The sequence below is a fragment of the Chamaea fasciata genome, unplaced genomic scaffold (genome assembly GCF_029207755.1).
Source record: "Chamaea fasciata isolate MVZ Bird 193981 ecotype frontalis unplaced genomic scaffold, bChaFas1.0.hap1 SCAF_1, whole genome shotgun sequence".
Taxonomy (NCBI): domain Eukaryota; kingdom Metazoa; phylum Chordata; class Aves; order Passeriformes; family Sylviidae; genus Chamaea; species Chamaea fasciata.
The window spans coordinates 45,955,886-45,970,761 of NW_027094086.1; the positions used below are offsets into that span (position 1 = coordinate 45,955,886).

The window sequence follows — 14,876 nt, forward strand, 5'->3', positions numbered from 1 at the left end:
TATTATTCCTTTTAAAAGGCAGAAAGCTATTGATACAAATACCTGAACAGCACATGTAAGCAGTGTATTTCAGTGTTTCTTAGGTTATTTCTGCAATTAATTTTCATTGAGGCTGCACTAAACTGTGGTCTTGCTTGTAGAGGTGTTTTTATTATTGCATCAAGAGTAATTACTTCGGAAAAAATCTTTATATATTGTAATTTGTCATTTCAGCATCAGGAAAAGCATATAGGAACTAGACTGAAAAAAATTCTAAGCAGAAAGAGGGGAGGTAACCCAGAGTTTGCTTTCCTCAATTACATGCCCTTGTAGATTAAAAGGACCTGACTCCACAGAAGCAGTGTACTTGCTTGTCATTCTTTGGTTTCTTGTCCTCTTGCTGAATACTGTTATCCAGATGGCATATAAATGGACATCTGGATTGTTTGTGAGATTTATTTTGAAATGCCACCTAAAAAGCAGTCATTAAAATATTTGCAGTCCAGCAATTACACTCCCTTAAGCCATCTTCTTTCTAAGCTATATGTCAAGATGTTGGCCTAATTACATCACAGTTATCTGTGAACTGATCACCGAGATGAAGGATGAACCTGACAGGGGACTGACCACCTAAAGCAGCCTGGTTTGGGTCTAACAGCAAGTCCCCTGCCATGGCTGAGCATGGCACAGATGTCAGAGAGTCCCTTTCAGTGGCCTGAGCTGGCACCACTCTTCACCAAGTAAACCCTTGCATATCTGGACACTTATGGGAAGCCTGGTCCTGTGGCACAATGTACTATTCAGAGTTTTTGCAACATTCTCATTATTGAGAAACTGATGGATAGATATTTAGTCCAGAACATGGCATTGCATAAACAAAGGAAATCTTCCGCATTTTACAATAACTGTAGAAATATTTTGGAATTGAGTGGGAGTTCTATGCTTTGACTGAGAGTTTATATCCTAGAACAAGTCTAATTAACTTTTATAACGAAACCTGCATTTTAAAATTAGCCTGAAATGTCTTGCAAAGATACTTTTGGGAGTCTTTTTTGGCCAGAAGGGGGGGCACTTGTATTTTTAAACCACAACTTGAGGCAACATTGGCAGTGTGTGAGTGGTTGACTGGAGACCTAATTCTGCACATTTTCTGTGTGACAAAATCTGCTTTTGTGCACGGCATTGCCCTTTTCTGAGGAAATATGTATTGTGATTTAAAAAAAAAATTGCCACATTTTCAAAGGGTGAATCGTGCTGTACTTTGTGTGTCCAATCTTGGTCTTTTCCTTCATGCCACTGTCTTGCCTTCATTGAATGGTTCACCTGCTCTGTCTGTCTGCAGTTAACCTAAGAGTATTTAATTTTCTAAGAATATTGCATTGTCTTGATATGCTGAATATATCTAAATAAAGCTGTAAAAAGTTGATTTGTAGACAATCCCATTTAAATGGGTACTACTTAAGCTGGTGATGTCCCATTCCCATATGAATTTCCTTTGGATTTCCAAGAACTGGAGGAGTGTTTCAGAACAGAAATCAATTTCATTTTCAAGTCTGTCATTTAGGGCACAGTTACAGAAGCACTTCGAGTTTGATTTGTACTTTTATTATTTCAACAAAAAAAAAAATTAAACTGATGGTATATGTTCGTGGAAGGATTATTTTTATTTTCAATACTGAACTTAAAATTTAATATGCAGGATAAGATCCTTTAGTCTCCTTTAAGTTCAGTTCAGCAACAGTGATTTAAACTGGCTGCCAGAAATTTAAGTGAGGGAGAAGCTCTCTGACGAAGATGGATGATGTTACGATTTGACAGGAACAGGAGTGCAAAGGGGCAAATAGCAGGAAATATCTTGTTGAGAAGTGAGTGAAACACAGAGGGGATGGAGAAATGATAAGGCTGCTGAACCAGTGATCTCCTGCTGGGTAAACCCCCGGCTGTATGTGTGCATCTGGGACCTCTCTAATCTTGAAGACCGCTGTGGTTTTCTGTGTGGGTCTTAGCTCTTCTAAAGGCTAAGCAGAGTTTAGTGAAACATGACATGGACAAAACACTAAGGAAGTATCTGCTTCCAGAAACCTTTCACCACAGTTATCATCTTCATTAGCTTTTGTTCCCTTTGATCCTAAGGCATCTGCTGGTTTTCCTCAAACGCCATTTTTGTCATTTACAAAAATAAATGTGTATGTTCATTTAACAGCAGTGGTCATCTACCACCAGCAGTCAATCAGATATAGCACACACTCTGCTTTTCAATACCTGTTTTTAACTACCTTTGCTACTTCGAGGGTAAATCCTGGCACCAATGTACAGCCTGTTTTCTGTAGCGTGTTAAGGACTGCTGAGGAAAATGCAAGGAAACAAGAAAAAACTTTGTGTTTCTACGTAACAGTCTTGGCAAAACAACACATTACAGACCACCAATCAAAATGTGTCTGGGAAAATCCTTTATGTTTCATCCTTACCACTCATATTTGCTTGTGTTGTGGTCTTAATGTACACTCCTACAAACAGTTTTGTCCAATGCCTCTGAATCTCTGCAGGACTGACAAGAATATGTGTAATTGCATTTGGAAGTTGAAGTTGCTTGCAGAGTCAAACTTTTGGGTTAAAATCCCAGCTGTGTTTGAGCTCAGACTTGAGCCTGTCCCTTCTGCAGTGAAGCTGCAGCTCAAGTTGGGAGACTAGTGAGAGTGCTCCACAATATCTGTCGCCTGTTTTGTCACTGAGGAGCTTTTTGTCAAGGCTCTTGAAGTGGCACATCCATCCCTCAAGTTTTTTAAGTGCTCTGTCAGGGAGCATTTCCCTTTGTCCACATGGGGTTGAGAAGCAGGAGCACAGAAAGGATAATGATGAGGCAATGTACTTGCTAGAGCTGGGGTTGAACCGTGGATAACTACAGCTCAGACATACTGTCAGTATGTGTACACCTTGTCGTAAAGAAAAGAAGTCAAAGACAACTCAAACCTCTGTTAGATAACAATATAAGTTTGTTGCACAGACCATAATGAGGAATAGCTTATGACCTGAAGGTTGTTTCAGGCACATAGTGTAATAAATCTATATTAATATGAGTGAAAACTTCACAGTTCAGACCAATCTCCTTGGCTGCCCTTGTGCACTGCTGTAGTTTACTCCAGTTCTCTCCTCTATCTCCTTCATCATCTCAAATGACCTAGCTAAAAAAAAACTTCAGTCCACTTATGCCAGCTTCCATGTCCTGCCGCTCTGAGGTTATCTGATAAGTATGGCCCTTGCTTCTGTTTTCCCAGTTTATGGTGATATTCCTCAGCATTACTTACTTTATTGCCCCAAAATTAAGAGTTTGAAAATCTATGAGAGAGCTAATGCATTTAGCCCACTAAAGAAACTGAACTATTGTTTCACCCTCATGTGCTCTATAGAATCAATGGTTGAGGTTGGAAGGCATCTCTGGAGATCCTCTTGTATAACCCCCTTACTCATAGAGCAGGTTGCCCAGGATCACATCTGGCTGGATTTTGAGTACCTTCAAGAATAGGAGTTCCTCTGTTCCTGGATATTCCTGAATGCCCATGCTTGGTATTCATGCAGTAGAAATGTATTTTGTTATATTTATATGGAATTCCTTGTGTTTCACTTAGTGCCCACTTCCTCCTGTCCTGACACTGGACACCTCTGAGAGGAGTCTCACCACCATCATTTTTACTCCCCCAGTTTCTTCTCTCATAGGTTATATACATTGATAAGATCTCTCCAAGCCGCCTCTTCTCCAAGCTAAACAGCACCAGCTCTCTTGGCCGCTGCTTGTATGTCACATGCTCCTAACCTTTAAATACCTTGTTGCCCCTTCACTGAACTCACTCCAGCATGTCTACCTCCATGTGCATCTATACACTGGATGCATTCCAGTATGCCCATGTCTCCTGTCCTGGGAAGTCCAGAGCTGGACACAGCACTCCCAGTGTGTCTGTGTCTCACCAGGGCTGAGCAAATGTGAAGGATCACTGCTCCTGATCTGCTGGAATTGCTCTGCCTCACGCAGCCCAGGAGGCTCTTGGCTTTTTTTGCTCTGTGAGCACATTGCTGGCTTACAGTCAACTTGTTCTCCAGTACCCTCACATCCATTCCTACAGCTGCTTTCTCACTCTGCACCCCCAGCCTATACTGGTTCCTGGGGTTGTTCTTCCCCAGCTACAGGACTTTGCATTCCATTTTGTCAAATCTCATGAAGTTCCTGTTTAGCCATTTCTCAAGTCTATTGAGGTCCTTGTGAAGGCAGCACAACCCTCTGATATATCAGCCACTCCTCCCAATTTTGTATTGCCTGCAGACTTGGTGAGGGTACATTCTGTCTCATCATCCAGGTCAGTAATAAAGATATGGGGCACTTCTGGACTCAGTATCGACCTTGGGGCGGTAGTGAATGGCCTCCAGCTGCATTTTGTGCACAGCTGTTTTAAGGTTTCAGTCTAACTCACTGAGCACTTAACTAACCTGTACTTCATGAAGGTGTTATGGGAGTGCCAAAAGCCTTAGTAAACTTGAGATAAACACAATCCAGTACTCTCCCCTCACCACTGATCCAGTCATCTCCTTGTACAGGGCTATTAGACTGGTCAGGTTCAATTTCCCCTTCATAAATCCATGCAACATGAGATCTAGCTGGAGGACAGTCACCAGTGGAGTACCCCAGGGGTCACAGCTGAATAAACACCATTTAACTTCTTCATTACATACTGGGATGATGGGATGGAGTGTACCCTCTGGAAGTTGTGACAGGATGTAAAACTGGACTGAGGAATTGCTGATACAACAGAGGGTTGTGTGCCATTCAGAGGGACTTCAGCAGGGTGGAGAAATGGACCAACAGTAACCTCATGAAGTTCATCAAGGTGAAATGCACCTGGGGGGGAATAGTCCCTTACTCTGTCATGCTCCCAGGTAATGAGGCGAAGCTGATCAGCCTCTAATTTCCTTGCTATCCAACCTTAAAGATAAGAGTGAAGTTTGCTTTCTTCTAGTCCTCAGGAAACCTTCCCCAATCACCCTGATCTTTCAAAGATAATCAAGAATAGGCTCACATTGACATCCCTCCAGCTCCTTCAACACTCATGGGTGCATTCCAAAAGTTCTTTGTTTCTGTTCCATAAGGACTTGTTTCTGTCTAGTTTGTTTAAATATTCCCTAAGCTGATCCTTCTCCACCAAGGGAAATCTTCCTTGCTCCAGACTTGAAGTGTGGCCTCACCAGTGCTGAATACAGAGGGTCAAACCCTTTCCTAGTCCTGTTGGCCATACAGTTTTTGATACAAACCAAGATTCCATTTACCTTCTTGGCCACCTGGGCACACACACACTGGCTCAGATCCAGCTGCTGTTAACCAGCACCCCCAGGTCCTTTTCCACTGCACAGCTTTCCAGTCACTCCTCTTTTCCCTGATCCACTAGGTGGGTCACCTGGTCATGTCCTGCAGGCTCTCACTTGTTCACTTGTTTAAGGTAGACAGTTCTAAGCCCTCTCTGGTAGAATATAAGATCCTTCCTTCTCCCCTTACACATTTTGTTTATCAGTTAGCAGAAGTTGCATTTTTTAAAATTAATTTTTAATTTTTTATCTGATATATTATTGGATAAAAATCAGTTGGGAAAAAAATGTTCAGCTTTTCCCTACACATAACATTTTCTTTCTTCCAAGCTGATAAGCGCTGCTTCTGATAACATTCTCTTCCCCCTTTGAGTTCAGGTAATGTAACAGTCCTTCACTAATTAGTGCATAACATATATTTCTAAGATGGTGAGCCTCAGAAAAAAATGCAGGAGGACCTATTATTTAAATAAGTACAGCAGATACATACTTTTATGTGAGAACCTTTTCAGTCCCTTGGGGAGGAAACCGTTTCTCAGGCTGTGTAGACAGGAACATAAGTGCAGTGTCTGAAGATAAAAATATCTTAAATTTTATGAAGAATTATTCTTTTTGTGAAAAAAAATCCCCAAGTAGTAGAATATGCAACAGATTGAATGCTCAGCAGAAGTATTGAAAGACATGGTGTGAGGTCTGAGCAATGAAGGGCAGCACAGACTGGGAAGTTGTGTTGCAACACCAGTTACCAGATTTCTGTGTCTTTTCTTGCTCTGTAAAATGGCAAGGTTTTTCTACCAGTGTTAATCAGAAATTAGGAATCACAATATTCACACGGGCTAGGCAATTATTATCTTTCCTTGGTTTACAGACATGGCAAAATGAAGTGTGAAGGTCAAGGGACTTGCATAAAACCAAAGACTGGCTCTGGTGGGTGCAGCTACCCTTAAACACTGCTCTTATGATTCCTGAGCTTCAAGGAGGGATGGTGCTTGAACTAGTAGTGTTTGGGTGGCACACTGATCAGCTGTGGCACTGCTTGCATATTAATGCATATTGAGTGGATAGCCTCAAAAATCTGCTACAGGATAAGCTAGTGTATTTTCTTTTACCTGTGGCAGACATGACTTAGCCCCATTCAGTGAAATGGGGTCAGTCAGTGTGAGGATGGAGTGTACAGTGAATAATGCCTTTTGTCAATTCACAGTCTATTTTTTCCCACTGTAATTTATGAATGCAATCAATTCTCAAGTATTATTATCTGTGTCTCAAAATGAACACACAAATCTGTTTAAAAGTGTACAAATGTAGGCAAACACGTATTTAAGATATTTGCCAACCTCGAGTGCATTTACATTTCTACTTCTTTTTTATTTACCAATAAAGTAATCTAATTTGAATTAAATGCTAATTGTGATTGAAGGGAAAATGCTTTGAGACCTCTAGAGATCTTTGTGTCTCTACCAAACCAGTTTGGGAGAAATTGAATTCTTCATGCCTGAATATACATTAATATTCTTCATCTGAACTTAGTTTCATTTGAAACTTTTCTTATTATTTCTAAAAGAGAAAGATGTCTTGTTTATGCTGGAAGATAAGTGTGTTTACCTGCAAACAAGATAGAGATGGATTCTGTTTACCAGAAAAAAATCCCTGTGAATCTTGCCACAACCACTAAGGTTAGGGATTCTGCTTTGTGTGCAGAAGCACAGCATTAGATTTCAGGCCTCTATTCTCAAAGCACTTGCTGGAAAACAGAAGGCAGGGTTTCAGTCCAAGCGTGCAGGGTTAACCTCCAGGATTAACACCCAGCAGTTTGGTCAGCTTCCCATGTCTGTTCATGCAGACGGAGTTTGGGACAGGGTCTCTCCTGTGCAGACTGCGTGTTGATCAGCAAGGGCTGAGACATGGTCCCTCTTTGGACAAAAAATGTTGGTGTCTCTTTTCTTTAGAGAGGAAAATAGATGTTGCCTGAAATATGAAATGTGCTCAAAAATTCCTGCCTGTCTTGAGTTGTAAACATGCAAGAGACATTATTTGTTTTCAAATACGTGTTTCAAATACATTTGAAAATAGCAATTTTGGGAATTGTATTTGTCAACAGCAGGAACATTTTAGGTAATTTGGTTTAATTCTGTGCTTTAAATTATGAAAAATTAGGCACATTAGCATTACTTCATGAGTTAAAATAAGAGATCAATGTGTAATATACAGAGATTGCCTGAAAGTGTCCTCTTCAGATTTAAGCTCTCTCTACACATAACGTAAACCTACTTGTTATGAAGCCCTAGGCTTCATAAAATGAGTATCACATGCTTAGTTTAGTCCATTTTGAATTTAAGGTTGTTTAAATTGCTTTGCTGTGAGATTGTTCTGTATAGAAATGAGTGAGTGTTGGTGAAGATTTCTGGCCACTGACTGCAGTGTTTGACTTAGGTTTTACTAACACAGAGGAGAACTGAGCTCAGAATTAAACAATTTGAATACACCGGTTTACCTGTAGCCAAAACAAATGTTGCGAGGTAGGAAGGAGGTTGGGCTAAACATGGCCAATGTTAAGAGGTCCAAGACCTGAAAATGGCCTTTTAATAACAGTGCATCTTAGCTGCACATCTAGAGACATGCACTCCATGCAGATTGGCTGCAGACTGCCCAAACACTAGTTGTCTGGGCTGCAGTGGCTCTGTGCTTATATAGTGCAAAGAACCAGCACCGTAAAACTGTTATCAGGAGGCAAGACAAGCAGCATCATCATTGCACTATCCTGAAACAAATTTATTATTGCTGTCAATTGACCTTCACTATTATTTATTTATTAGTAATAAGGGAGTACAGGGGGGTTTTTTTAGCTATACTTGGTTGCAGTTGTATTGGTGAACCTTTAATCTGTCAGGCAAAACTTAGTTTCTGATAATAATAGCATCTTTATTGCTACTTTTTCTATTAATACTGCCTTGATCTTTCTTATTCCTCCCATTCAAAGCATGCTTTGGAGAATCCAAATGCTTTGATTGTGAAGGTGGAAACAGGAGGGAGTTAATTCCAGATTTGATCAAGAATTGGCAAGTAAATTAGAGCTTTATTTCCTTCATCCAAGTTGCTGAACATGTGATTCAGCTTGTGGAAGTGGCTCGTGCAGATTGTCTTGCCTCATTAGCATGACTTTGGGCGTTCTGTAGATGAAGACAGGGCAGGGAGAGGAGGGGAGCCTGGGGCAAATCCAGGAGTCGGGTATCTGTGAGGTCTCAGCCAAAGACAAATGGATTTCTCCTGTCCCCTTATTAAGTGGGTACACTATGCTACTACATTTGTGATAATGTTACTGTTTGTCTTACCCCACTGGGCCTCTCCTCTTTCCCAACTGCCTGTGGGCCTGAGTTGTTCTCCTCCAAAACCATCTCTGGATTGGGTCTCTCCATTCAAATTTTTCCACACCAGTCACTGACACCTGGCCACAGCATACAAAAAGAAAAAGCCTCTCTTTCCCTCTGCCCTTTCCTTCTGCATTGTCTTGGTCTGTATTCTTGCCATAACTCACCACGCAATAAGATGCTGGACTTTCTGCTAACAGATTCTAGGGGCAAGAGTCACTGATTCACAAAGCTCTGTTTTGAAAAGCAGTATTTAAAATTACTGGTATCTATTAATTAAAATTTACCTGCAGTATTTTTTTTCTTACTATGATCAGTTATTCTGTGTCTGGCTCAGAGTTCACAAGGATCTCCATTGAACCTAATTGTAATTCAGCTACAAACTGTGAGGTTTGCCTCTTAGTCTCTGAAGGAAGTTCTGAGTATCTTGTATACTCTTTTTTCTTCTTTTTTTTTCTCTTCCCTCAACCTGTTTAGTAACCTTAAAGATGCCTGGTACAAGTACATGTGTTTTAGGGATACATATCTCATAGGAAAATGTGGTGTCTGTGACAGTAAGGTTTTGCCTCTGGCTTTTGAGAAATGTAACATCAGTAATATGCCCTGAATAAATTAGATAAGCCAAAAATTCATGGCTCCACTGGGAGGTGAGGGTTTAGTGGTGCCTATTATCTTTGGAGTAGCTGATACAAGCACAAGTGATGAATCAAGAGGTTTATCTCCACTGCACAGAAGGTGAAGCACCTCATCAGCAAATATTTTCTGCCAGCCTGTATACTCTCTCTATTGGGAGATCCTGTGGGAGTGTGTTTAGCTTGCCAACCACTGAACTGCTATGATCTGAGAGAGTTCTGAGCATATTTACATGTTAGCTCAGGTATCACAATAGTAATAGAGGAGCCTGGCTATCCTGAATTACATTTTCAAAATAGTCTTCTAGCACAAAAGAAGTTAGGATAATCTCTCCTTTGGCAGGCTTAAGAAAACTTGCACATACAAGTACAGCTCGTCTTGTTTGTACAGCTGAAGTGAGGTGGTAACAAATCCAGGCTTCACTGGCTTGATGAAAACAGGAATCTTGCAAACTTTTCCTCATGTTTAAACTGCATACCAAATCTGAACTATCTGCCATAATCACAGTCTTCTGGTTAAGAGATTCTTCTAAGTGTGCCCAGCAATCATCACAGAATCACAGAACAGTTTGAGCTGGAAGAGATCTTTCAAAGATCACTTAGTCCAATCCCCCTGTTGAACTAAATCAGTTTGCTCAGAGCCCCATCCAACCATTATGTACAAAACTTGAGGCTTTAGGCTGAAACTATTGGTTCCAAAGTTTTCAAAGACTCACAGATACCTACCATCCAAGTAAGAGGATGTTTGTTTTATAGTCCTCCAGTATTCAAGCTGCCTTCAGCTAAAAACCTAAATTAGGAAACTCATCTCTGTGTGCTCCTTGATCATTATACAGTCAGAGTGTGAATTTGAAAATGAACCTCATCTCAAATTACTCGTCAGTTTTCTACAGGTAAACAGGTAAGTTGGCAGCAGAGAAAAGCACAAGGAAACAGAATATTTCTTTCCTTTACTATTCCTTTAGTATTCTTCATGCTATGTTTTCTGCTGGGCTTCTTTAATTTTATTATTCCTGATAGTAAAACTGAATATCCAGCACTAAGGCATTTAGGAAACACAGCACTGTCTGCACTGCAGGCCATTAAATCTTTGTAAATCAGCCCTGGAAAATCAGCCTTTCCAATACATCATTATTTTTTTGCATGGTGAGCTGCTCTAATTGCAAACTGCCTAAATGAGATCCCACCTGTGCATTGTAAAATCACCACAAAGCATAATTGGATGAGTCTTAACCATTCTTGGCAGTAGTCAATCTCTTCTACCCCAGTGGCTCGTGAAGGTATTAAAGGAAAAGATAGCTTCAATGTGTGCAAAAGAAGGTATTGGCTACTTATTTTTACAGTGAGGAGAAATCTTTTTGTGAACGAGGAGGAGCAGGGAATCTCCAGCAATAAAGATGAAAAAAAAAATTATAATAAAATAAAATAAAAAATCCATGAACCCATTAATGACTCTAAAATGCCTTTTGTTTCAAGAGCTTCACTGAGTTGCCTTCCAGTAGCCAAACATCACACAAATACTCTATTAAATTCCATTTTTTCCTTGAATTTAAACTCATTTTTAAATCTGTCTTCTTCAGCCTAGCTAAAATGAGACAGAGGGAATTTGAATACTCTTCTGCTCTCCTAAATTGTGCTCATGGCCACTTCTTAACTTCCTTTCAAATGTGTTCATGAAAACAGAGGACAGGGATCTCTGCACAATTACTAGCAAAGGTGCAACACTTTACTGGGTTTTAATTCTCAGACTGAGTGTATGCAACCTGCTGCACAGGTTGTCAGCGCATCTCAAGACAGCCTTGCATCTTTCCAAAGTAACCATGGAGTTCATCTCCCACGTCAGGCAGCTGGTTCCCAAACTTCGCAGCTCTTTGGAAAGCCATGAATGGACATTCCTGTCCTTGGACACTTGGCCCAGTGAGTTTGGTAAGGGCTGTCTGCATGGGAAGATCTGGGTCCAGAGTCAGTGTCTGATACTGCCTGCATGCTGCCTGTGTTGGTGTATGTTCAGGTGTTTTCAGAACAGCAGTCCTCAGCAGCTTGTGGGATGGACAGTTAGGAAGGTAGATATATGGACATGGATGTTTTTAAAAAGTGTTTATTGGTTTTGCAAGTTTTTGTTTACCTGTTATTGATTTGGAAAAAAAGAAAAAAAGATATCACATGGAGATGTTCAGATTTTTAAAGTGTCATAAAATGTACAACAAAAAATCACTGACACCAAGAGCAAGCCAAAGAAGGCACTTCTCTTATGTAAGACTGGTGTCATAAAATATTTAAATCCTTTCAGAGTGTGTGGCTTTCAGCTCTTTCATGCAGATAAGTGTCAGACTGTCAGGCAGCTTTGCTTAAGGAACATGGCACTATCTATTAAACAATTTCTCTTAGCTTCCTAAGAAAACTGTCTAGTTAAACATTTCTCATCAAAAATAAAGCTTGATTCATCTTTTCGTTCATCTCACCTTTATTAGGTACTAACACAGTTACTCAGGCAAGTGTATTAGAAAGGTTTGATCTCTTTTTTTCTTTTTTTTTTTAACTTCTTTGAGTTAGAAAACTTCTGTGGCAATGTACCAGCCATTTATGCCATTGGAAAATATCACTATCCATTCCTATTCCTAGAGCAAGTTACTGCCAGCATTTACTGCAACATTACCCCTCATGTAGACCATAAAAACATGTATTAGCCAACATAAGTGGGATAAGTGTCTCAGAGAGAAGGGAAAGAGGAAAGCAACTAATAATATTTTACATATTCAGATAATGTCTTGGTCCTCTGATCTTCCTGTATCATTGTTTTGGCCCTAGAGTTTTGGGGTTTTTTGGGGGTTTTTTATTTGGCTTAGGGAGGGAGAGGTAGGCTTGTAGGGGTTTTGGTTTGGTTTGGGTTTAGTTTCCTTTTGGGGATTATGTTTTTATTTTGCTTTCTGTTTGGGCTTTTTTTGCTAAGAGATACTTTTTCCTTTTGCCTCATCTCACTAGGAAGGAGCCCTTTCCAACTGACTCCAACTATGCATATGTTGTTCCTTTACGGTGGTGCTGAGATTTTTCTGAGTAGTTCTGTCTATCCTTCTCTGAAGTTTTTAATCCCACAAAAATCTTTTAGTAGAGATTCTTACAGCTGCATTCACAGTTCCTGCAAATAAAATACAATCTTCCTCTGGTACCACCTTGGGTTGCTCCCAAGTCTTGTCCTGGATCCCAAACAGACTCTTTGAAATGGAACAAAATCAAGACCACACACACCTTTCAGACTGTCCTTTTCCCTCCTGTTCTAGTGGAACTAGGGCATCTTCCCCTAGTTCAGGATGACAGGATGGCTTGAGAAGGCTGAACTTTCCTCTGAAGTATAGGGCTCATTTTAGTGGCTTTAGTTTGAAATTCAGATGATTTAAGTTTCTTTGCACAGAAATTAACTGCTAAATTCAGGTGACATACCTTAGGAAGTCATGAGGTACTGCCCTCTCCTGAGTTTTCTCTGCATTGGGGAACACCAGTACAGCCACGTATCACTGGAGACTGTCTTCTAAATTTTCAAAATCACCAGAGTTGCACTGATGAACTTATAACCTTTAGTTACTTTAGTACTGTTACAATTTTATTCCTACTTCTGTTGAGCCTTATGGCTTGGTTTCTGAGTATCCAATATTTTTCATCTCACCTTTTTAAGTTTCAGGTTTCCCTTTTAAGGTAAAAACATTTAAATTATTATAAGCCTGTGGTTCTGCAGTAGCAGTTGTAAGAATGGCACTTTGCCATTCACTGTGATGCTGAAACTCCCATTAGGCTCATAGTCATACCCTGGTTTACTACTACCACTGCTTTCTGTTATTACACATTGACTTAGCTCCTGAATTATTTCCATCTTAGGGCAGAAGGGATAAATCTCTGGACACATGTGTTTCATTTGTTTTAAAGAATAAAATAGTAGACGGAGTAATTTTTTAAAAAATATATTAAAAAAGCTGACCACATCAAATCCAATGAATTCAAGTATACTTTTGCATCTCTGAAAACACCAACATTCTTTCTCTCTCCCAGACATACAAGTCCTGCATGACTCTCTTCTTTTATTTGTTTTCACCAACACAAGAATCAGTTCAGTGGCATAAAGACTTGCTTGTCAGTGGCTTGCAGCAGTACAGAAAAGCGTGATCCCCTGGGTTTTTGTCATGGGAAATTATTACAGTGCAACATATGCTAACTTTTCTTGGAACTGCTTGTTTTTTCATAGGCTTTTTTTTTAAACTGGAATTCAAACTGTGTTCCGTTCATTACTATTTCTTACATTATTCCTCTGATTTTTAACACCTTTATTTGAATTAGCTTATGAACTTTATCATCCCCCCCAAATCCATACTTATGATCTGCCAGTCCAGTAATCAGCTTACCAGTAAATGTTTGATCAGTTTATGCCAAAAATGCCTTTTTATGTAGATTTCAAAAAAAAAGTTATTTATGCAAACAGTCAGGTAGACTTTTCTTGTCTGTCCATCTAACCATTTTTCTGTTACTTGCAACAAGAAGTTTAAAAACCTGTTGATCAGCATCCTCCCTCTCCAGACATGTAAGGAAAATAAGCAGTTATGGAGGTATCCCAATGCAGCCAGCTTTCCTACTAACAGGAGAAAAAAAAAAAATCTACAAGGTTTACCAGACAAATGAGAATCCACTCAGGAATGAGCAGGAATATTGCAAGAAACTCTTCAGTCAACTCTTCAGATACAAAACCCTGAAGAATTTGATCTCAAAACACAGATGCAAGCTTTGCTGTTCCTGTAGTTTGTGGATTGCACAATGGCTGGGGACATACAAAGAGATGTTTAGGAGGAAAGTCTCATTTTTTCACATTCTTTGCAGGGTCACTAGTTGATGTTTAGTTAGTTGGTGTCATTAATGTTGATGTTTAAGTAAGTCAGAGGAAATAGGCTCCAAAGGCATCTATTTTTCCTTATCAGCTGTGAAAGCAGCTCAGGTGCAGGCACCTGTGGCACGGACACCTGTGTGTACATTCAGTCTAGTGCATCCACTGCCATCATCTCTCTGTGTGCAGGTGAGAGTAAGATCATTTTGTGGGGATGATTTTGTCTGTCACTACACCCTGCTCAAACCAACTGATGTCAACTGTTTAGGACCCCTGAGTTTGTCCCCTACCACCACTGGGGAACAAGGGCTGCTTCAAGTCTCAGTGGTGGGAGTAGATCCAACACCTGTTTCTGTGATGACGCCAGTGCTCTCCAGAGAGTGACCGTGCAACTCCACCAGTGTCAGTTGTCACAGGGGAAATTGTGTTCAGTAGAGAAAAATGCCTGGCCACCCCTACCAGGACTATCAGCCCCCCTTATGTGACCCATTTTTTGATTTCTTAAGTGGTGTGACTTGCGCTATTTATCTTTGTAGGAAGACCTACTGTGTGTCAGCAGGTAATCTTCGGAAGCACGTACTTCAGTAATTAGCCCAGTTTGTTCCTAAATTAGGTGTATTGATCAAGCACCTCAAAAGAGACTTTGTAGTACCATATGTGGCTTGGTTACGAGCACACCCCACC

The 14,876-nt window shown here is 40.2% G+C and overlaps 1 protein-coding gene across 3 annotated transcripts in view; it reads left to right on the forward strand.

Moving 5' to 3' along the window:
* The window catches only part of CHST9 (carbohydrate sulfotransferase 9), an 86,970-nt gene that overhangs the window by 70,509 nt on the left and 1,585 nt on the right, over positions 1 to 14,876 (forward strand). The gene's annotated exons all lie outside the window — the stretch shown is intronic.